The sequence below is a fragment of the Vanessa atalanta genome, chromosome W (genome assembly GCF_905147765.1).
Source record: "Vanessa atalanta chromosome W, ilVanAtal1.2, whole genome shotgun sequence".
NCBI classification, from domain to species: Eukaryota; Metazoa; Arthropoda; class Insecta; order Lepidoptera; family Nymphalidae; genus Vanessa; species Vanessa atalanta.
In genome coordinates this window covers 7,551,792-7,560,319 of record NC_061901.1, presented here as the reverse complement: position 1 = coordinate 7,560,319, position 8,528 = coordinate 7,551,792, and the positions used below count along the sequence as shown (strand labels likewise).

At 33.9% G+C, this 8,528-nt stretch overlaps 1 long non-coding RNA gene across 1 annotated transcript; it reads right to left on the bottom strand.

Annotated features, from left to right (window-relative positions):
• Window positions 1-2,232: 2,232 nt before the first annotated feature.
• LOC125075718 lies at window positions 2,233-3,890 on the bottom strand. Its single transcript, XR_007120232.1, has 3 exons — window positions 3,398-3,890; window positions 2,499-3,185; window positions 2,233-2,415 (listed from the first exon to the last, which is right to left on the bottom strand). It is a non-coding gene; the product is annotated as an uncharacterized LOC125075718 (long non-coding RNA).
• Window positions 3,891-8,528: the final 4,638 nt, after the last annotated feature.

Genomic DNA, 8,528 nt, shown 5'->3' with positions numbered 1-8,528 from the left:
TATACGTTCAGCGTAAACAATATCATTAGTATTTAAAGTTATGCCAATTTTTTTTGATATTAAACAAGTGATATGCATTAAATTTTCATTATGCTTTTCGGGTACACCTGTTATGCTTATTTCATTGAGCAGGTTCTCCTGTTCCCGTTCATTTAATTCTTGTTTCAATTGGGTAATCAACTCAGAGGATTTCAAATCACATACGTGCTCATTTGTAGGGGAAAACTTTTCCTCTAATGCAGAGACACGTCCCTCCATTACATCAATTCGTTTGTTGAACTCAGTAACGTTAGAATTCAAACGAACGAACTCTTGACGAAAAGAAATCATTTCCTGTCTAACTGAAATCAGAGGGCTTAGCCAAGTTGACATTCTACAATCGTAATCGCTAATAGAAAACTAAACAAATGTATGGGCATGACGTCATCTCAACGCTAAGTCACGTGATCAAAACAAACGAATAGAAAAGTCGTAGACAAGTTGACAATCGTTTAAAGTGATAGAATTGAATATAATCGTTTCTACAACGATAATCGCTAACTCCATACAAAATGGTAGCCAAGTTACAGTTTTGACAAGCGCTGACGAAACGATGTCGAAGTTTTTTATCGATAACTAAGCGATCTTAGAGACTCAATAGTTAACGCTAAAAAAATGGCGTCTTATTTGGTGATCGACAAGTGTTTTGTTTGTTAAACTTATTTTTTTCTATTATTACCTTTTAAAATGCATACTTTAAATATGTTGTGGTGTGCTCATAATGAAGAAGTGTGGCTTAGGCGGCAAAAAAGAGACAAAAATCGTCAGTGCATGGAAAACATACGCGAAATGCCGGCAACATTATTTGTGCAGCAATTTCGGCTAGACAAAACAATCTTTGAAGCTCTTTGTCGTGAACTCCGACACAAGACTTCGTTAAAAGGAACCGAAGAGATTCCCCTCAATGTTAAGGTAAGTGCTTAATAATCTTATTGATAATTTATTTATTTATTAAGGACATACCACATGTCATAATAAAAACATATTCAGAATTAACATAAAGTGTGTGACTCTTCAAGACAGCCACAACAGTTATTTACGTTACAGTTATATAATAATAACATAAACAATATTTTTACAATAATAAAAATTACTCACAATAGAATATTGTATTTGATATTTATTTTTTAACGTAACTATGATAAATTTCATTTCCTTAATTGTTGTGTGTTTGTATTGTGACTAACCAAATTTTAAAATAATTTTCAGGTGACTTTGGATATCCAAAACATCCTTGGCTTATGACACCTATCCTCAATGCAGTTGAAGTTTCTAGGGAAGACCAATACACTCGATTGCATGTGCAAGCCCCTAACTGCATTGAGCGATGTTTTGGATTAGTCAAAGCAAGGTGGAGATGTTTGCTTAGAGACAGGGTTCTTCACTATCATCCTCATGTAGCTAGCAAAATTACAATGGCATGTTGTGTATTACACAATATAGCTTTGCAAGCTGGGCTGCCACCACCACAACCACTTCCTGCTGCACATGACAATGGGGATGATACAATGATGCAAGATCCCACATCCACTGTGTTTGTAGGTAGCCAGAGTGAAGTAATCCAAGGAAGAGCCATGCTGAGTTGTTTATTGAATAGGATATAGTAAGATTATTTTAAGATTTAATATGAATCTATTTTATATTTCTTAATTATAAATTAAACTTTTATTCTCTATACTTAATTTATCTTCTGTAAATATTAATAAGTTGATTGTATTGTGAACAAGTCTAGGTAATTTTACTTTAAATGTAATTTATTTAATAATAAAACAGATTTATTCTTACAACAAAATTTTTATTAAAACACTAACATTTATAATCAAATAAAAGACGTTAAAATATAATATAATATAAATAATTTAGTATTATTGTGTAGGTAAGAACAAAAAAAAAAACTTTAGGTAAAATCAGGTTTCTTAAATGCTACAACAAAATTAAAGTAATCAAAATAAAATTATTCTTATTTAAGTAGACTTTTGAAACATTATTTTACAAAACTATATTAAGTGGCTACCACCGGTTCTACACAGAAGAACTGGCAAGAACCTCAATAGTTAATTTTTTCAAACATTTAAAATACAAACGAATATGAATGTATGAATTAACAAAATTAAAAATAGCTGTAGAATTTTATTATACAAATGGATACTTTGCACTAAGAATTTACTAGCTTTGCGGAGTCAAAAACTTAAAAAAAAAACGACGCTGAAGGCGACAGATTTGCCTGATGTCACTGCCGTTGAGGAGCACCCCGTGACGTGGAAGCGGCAGGCGTCGTCGCTGACGGCACCGGCGAGGACGTAGTGCCGGGCGGCGGCGTTAGCACTGGTGGTGGATGTTGTTGTGATGAGGTAGCAGTAAAGGCTGATGTTGTTGCTAATAAAATAAAAAACTATATTTTAAATTGGGCACAAATAAATTTATTCAGGCAAAACATTGTATCTTTAAAAAAAAGGTACCTTGTATAGAGCATGAAGGAATAAAATCCAACATAATTTCATCCGTGGCTGTAGTAGAAATTTGGGGTGGACAGACCGTACAATTAGAAACTCTGGTCGGGGATGGTTGAGTGTTTCTCAGTGATGGTTGAGCCTGAAAATATGAACAACTTGATAATTTTTATTTAAAGAAGAAAATACACTAATAAGCCAAGACCCCAAGCAAAAAAAAAAACTAGCATCAAAGCCTGTCTCTATAATTCCAGCTTGACCAATAACAGCAGTCAAACCCATTATACACAACACCCTCTCTTCTGAAGCAGTGAGAGTTTGTCTGCTGCTTGGACCACCACCAGCACCAGAAGCCTCACAACGTATTGCTAAAGCTTTTTTCTTAGTTTTAGCTTTCCAGTCTGCCCACACCTGGACATTATTTGTTAATTTTTGTCATTAATATTTTCATCAATTATTTTATAATTTTTGAAATAAGCTGATTGATAATATTTAAGTGAATGAATGATAATTATAGAAAACTATAAAATAATATTTTTAGGGGGGTTTTATTAGAACCATACTTTTTTCCACTTGTCCCTTGGTTTTACTACTCCTCCACCTATGGAGTTTAATAACTCTTCTAATTGCTGCCACAGTCGGTCAGCTTTAATTCGGCCTTGTGGCCCTTGCTGGGGTCTCGTTATATCGCCATAACTAGAAGATGTTAAAACTATTTCAGAGAAACAAAGGGTCTATTGATTAAGTAAAGAATCAAACACAATTATTGTTTGTTTCGTAAGTGGTAATATTAGTTCCTATCGCATATCGCGTCATTGTTTATGTTTTAAACTTTCAAGTGCTACAGTATGATAGATTTTCAAATAACAAAGGAATATATTTACGAAATAAGTAATAATTTTACGTACCTTTCCATAAATTCCAGTAAAGTTGCAAACTGTTCTGGGCTTGCTCGAGATTTATATTTCATTCTATAAAAGTTATCACATCATTTAAGGTATCGGTCATACTTAAGCAGGATAATAAAATAAAATTTCGAGTCACAAGTAATGTTTAAATTTACATTCGGCACTGTGATATTGTTATAAACCAATTACAAGGAGAATGTATACCCACCCTATTTAATTTACTTATTTTTTAACACTTCAAATAAATATTCTTCAAACTTCAATTCAAAACAAGAGTTGATCCCGCGCTCAAAGTACACAACTGCGACTTTGACGTTGGTTTGACGTTTTAAAGATCGCTCACCATAGACTGAAGTGTAGGTTTTTTCTAAGTTCATTGTAGAATGAGCGATCGAATCACTCGTGTCAATATGGCTAGCTACTTATCGTTTTCTATAATCGCTTACGCCGAAGCGTTAACGATTGTAGAAAGAGATTCGATATGAAACGAATGTAACTTGGCTAGGCCCTCAGGTCCAATCTGAGTAATTTGATTTGTTGAGCCAATAAAGTAAACGGATCGCTACTGTCTGGGTTCGTGTCCAAAAAATTATCTTCGGCCATTTCAAAGTCCAGACACACAGGCAAGCCTGATTTAGAGGAAGTTCGGGAATCACCGGTAGATGCAATTAGTGAGTTCTTTTCCTGTGCTAGGGGTTTTTCCTTGCAACCTCGACATAACCAGTTGGGGGGCGTGCGAGAATCTGAAGAAGTATTGACCCCGCATGATCGGTGAAATGTAGACGCACATATTGTACATTTAACGCCATCTGCCGAGGAGAGGAATTTTCCGCACTGGTTGCATTTATTAGCCATCGACAATAATAAGGATTACTGATCACTAGATGGCGCTATAAATATTAAATTAAAATTAGTTTATATTGTTTTTTTTATTTATTATTAGTCTTTATCAATCACTTTAACGGATCTCACTATCTCACTGTAAATTTGTCAGTTTAATTTTAAACAAAAATAATGCGTACTTAACATTTGTTGTAAAGTGCAATTTTAGTCATTTTTCATTGTTTACTTTAATCTTTAATTACGAATTAATTGTACCATTAACACTTTATATTATACTCGTATATAGTTGCTTTGTTTATTTTATAAGTGGGATGACCAAGTTTTTACTACACAATTTAGCATACTTATGCCAATATTCTTATTATACTTATACATTACATTATACATCATCGTTATTTTATTGTTACTTTATTGCATTGTTTTTTATTGTATTTAGACATATATCTATAATTATATTTTTCAACATGAACACATTTTCACATTTAGACACTATTAAGTTACTTAGTAAAGTTTGTATGTTCGATGCCTGGGTTACGTAAGTTAAGAATTGGTTTTCTGAATCCAGGATCTCTGGGGACACGAGTTACCACGGCGTAATACACACATTCCAGTGCCGACGCCCACACATTTCGCTGACACCGCATTTAAGAAGACAATGGGCTACATATTTTACAAATTTAATTATTAACATATTATAATAATTAATTGAGTCGGAATCCAGTTTTCAATCAATAAAGTTATGTTTTTGCATAATTAATTGTAATAAATAAATAAATAAATCTTTTTAAAAAGACTTTCTCCGGTCGTCATATCATAACTGGTGCAGTCGGTAGTAGTTGCGGCTATTGAGAAAATAAAATCTTTGATCAATTGAACGATTTTGATCGTTTAAACCGCAACTTTCTTCTCAACGAGTCTACAACGGCGGCATCGGAAGAGTCTACTGGAAACTGGAAGACCCGGAAAGGAGATGCAGAGGATATTTTGGTGAGTACTCTCGCTATTCCAAGTTCCTGTGCTCTATTTCCTTCCGTACAGAATTAGTGTTTTAGAGGTGTTTTGTCTAGAAGCTAAAATCGCTATAGGCTTTCACTTCGGAAAATAAATAAATATATAAAACAAAATATATAATCTTTTAAAATAAAATATAGAATATTATTATATTTGCTATATACACGGGCAGACACCGTGACCACGAACACTGCAAAGTGCTCGAAACGTCGGGATGTTAAAATAATTAATATACGCGATTAAATCCGTTAAAAACTAGTTTTATTTCAATTTCCATAACTTCAAAAATACATGACTTAAATTTTCTTTTTAATTTTTCTGATAACTGGTGTGGCATTACCTGTCAGGAAATTTCGGCTTGACGTCGACTTTTGGGACATATACTTTGAAATTCAAGTATATAAATTAAAAAAAAAAGAAAAGAAAATGTCGTTTGAAAATTGCGATTCTTCTAGTTTTAAGCTAATTTCTGAATTTATGCCAAAATACGATGGCAATCCAAAATTATTAAACTATTATATTAGAGAAGTAGAAAATATTTTAAATTTACTAGAAGCCACAGCCAGAAACCATCCCGCTATTTTATGTTTAATTAAAAGTAGATTAAGCGGCGTCGCTATTGATGCCATAGCATATGAAGATTCCCTTACTTCATGGGAAGCCATTAAAGCGACTCTTGTTCAGAGACTACGAGAACCGAGAAATAAAATCCAGGTTATGCAGGAATTAAGTAGAATGCGACGTAATAAAAGCGAAGATGCGGAGAGTTTTGGCAGACATTTAAGAGATATACTAGATACACTTTTTTCGGTAGGTACACATTCAAATAAATCATATTACGAAAATATGGTAATAGAACAATACACCAACCAGTTAGAATTTCAAGTTTCGATAGGTGTAAGAATAGCGCAGCCTCTTACACTCGAATCAGCAATAGTAATAGCTAGGCAAGAGGAGACGAAACTTGCTTATAACCGGACAAATAGTAATAGTTTTAATATACCTCAAGCAAAGGTTAGGGAACCAATTAAAAGCTTTAATCAATTCCCGACCCCTGCACCTTTTAAATTTCATAATCCAGTCCCTAGATTTAATCAACCAGTTAATACTTTTGTCCCTCAAAAAAATAATTTGACCCCGGAACAGCGCCAGCAATGGGTACAATCCATGCTACCATAAAAGAACCGCCCAGTAACAGGTAATTATAAACCTTCTTCCAGTAACCTTAGAAACAACGTATCCCAACAGCAATTTAATCCCCAAAAAGTTTCGGATGTGACCATGAGATCCATATCTAAGCCACCGAAGCTACAGTTTGCAGCTGAGGAACTGTTCTACACTAATGAACCCTTATCGTATGAACAACCCGGTGATGATGGAGTGGACCACGGTTATCAGCAATGTCAGTATGAATATTTTGATAGTTGCGACCCCAACCAGCACGACTACCAGTCTCATAATGAGGAGACCTATACCCAGCAGGATTTTTCCCCGGATCCAGACCAAGAGGGCTCGAGTTAGTGAAACTTAATAACCACGATAAAGATCACCTTCTATATATAGAACTACAAGAATTTCAAGGTAAGTTTCTCATAGATACGGGAGCATCACGCTCTATGATATCCCCTTCAGTCATTCGAAATATATTTTTTCAAAATTTTGTCGAATATGAACCTTTTGAAGTAAAAACAGCACACGCTACTACGCGGCATTAAGAAGTAGTTTATTTGCCCCTTCCCCCAATTTTCAATAGCGATATTATTCATAAATTTTTAATTTTTGACTTTGACCCGAAATACAAAGGACTTATAGGTTTAGATCTATTAAAAACTTTAGACTGTAACATAGACATAAAAAACAAGCTTTTACATACTTCTGCCACAGAGATACCCATTTACTTTGATTACCCCAAAAAAAAATCACTATAGAACTCAGGTGTGAGAAAGTTATAACCGTAAAAACAAACTATACTGACGGTCAATACATCCATGACGAATTTGTTTGGTCTAATGGCTTAAAATCACCTGCAGCAATAATCCAAGTTAATAAAGGAAAATTTAAAACATCAATAATTAATTTTAATACTGTGAAGAAAATAATTTCTAACTCAGTAAATATTCCATTAGAAAACTTTTATAATAACGCAGCCATAGATAAATGTAAATTAAATTCAATTACAGTAAACACAGATATAGATAAGGAATTGTGTGAAAATTTACGTAAAATACGAACAGACCACATGAATGACGAAGAGCGTCGTGAAATTAATAAGATTTGTTATCGATATAGAGACATATTTTATTCTGAAAAAATCCCACTTTCTTTTACACACGCTGTTAAGCACAAACTGAGACTGACAGACCAGACCCCAATATTTGTTAGAAGTTACAGACAACCCCCTCAACAAAGAATAGAAATACAAAAACAAGTAGATAACTTATTAAAACAAGGTATCAAGACGCGGGTAGGTCATAAGAATAACACCATAATAATTGCTTTGCACTTTTTTTTTTAATTTAAATAGTCTTTCTCTATTAAGAAAAACTAAATTAAGAAAAACTATCATAACCTATACACGCGGAAATATGTCAAATAGATCGTAATATTACTATAAGAGCAGGATAACTAACTATTTTGTATAAGTTCGACAAGGATGCAATACACATAAGGTGCTTGTCATATGTCAAAACGCTGAATGAATGTGTCAAATATCACGAATGTGTTTTGACGTTATTCATATTTAAATATGTCGTTCGTTGTTTCTTTTTGACTCGCGTATTTCGAATGAGTGCTCATTTTGTTTGTTGTGATTTATTTCGATGATTTTGCTAGAAAGCTTAGATTTATACATTTGATGTATAAAATTGACACAAAACCGACTCTGTTAACTCTGACTCAATATGGTCTTGTCGGACTTACCCCTAGAGTGTTTTTTGTTACGAAAGGCGAAGGTGCTGCACATCCCGTAGCGCCGAAGGCCACTGAGTTTCGAAATTGTTAATAAATAGCCTGATTTAAGGTTAGAATTATATGATTAGTTTTTGCCAATATCTCAAGAACGAAGCATGAGGGAATGGTACCAGAGCATAGGGAGAATACTCATATACTTCCCCAGAGCCCCTCTACCCCCCTCTCCTGGAGCAGATTACTAAGCCGCAACCCATTTCGGAATGAGAAATTGCTGGACCGTCGATGGTAATATCGTCATATCTTTGCCAGACAAAAATCGCAAGAAAGTAAATTCTATGTGTGAACTGAAGGTATTAATAAAAAAACA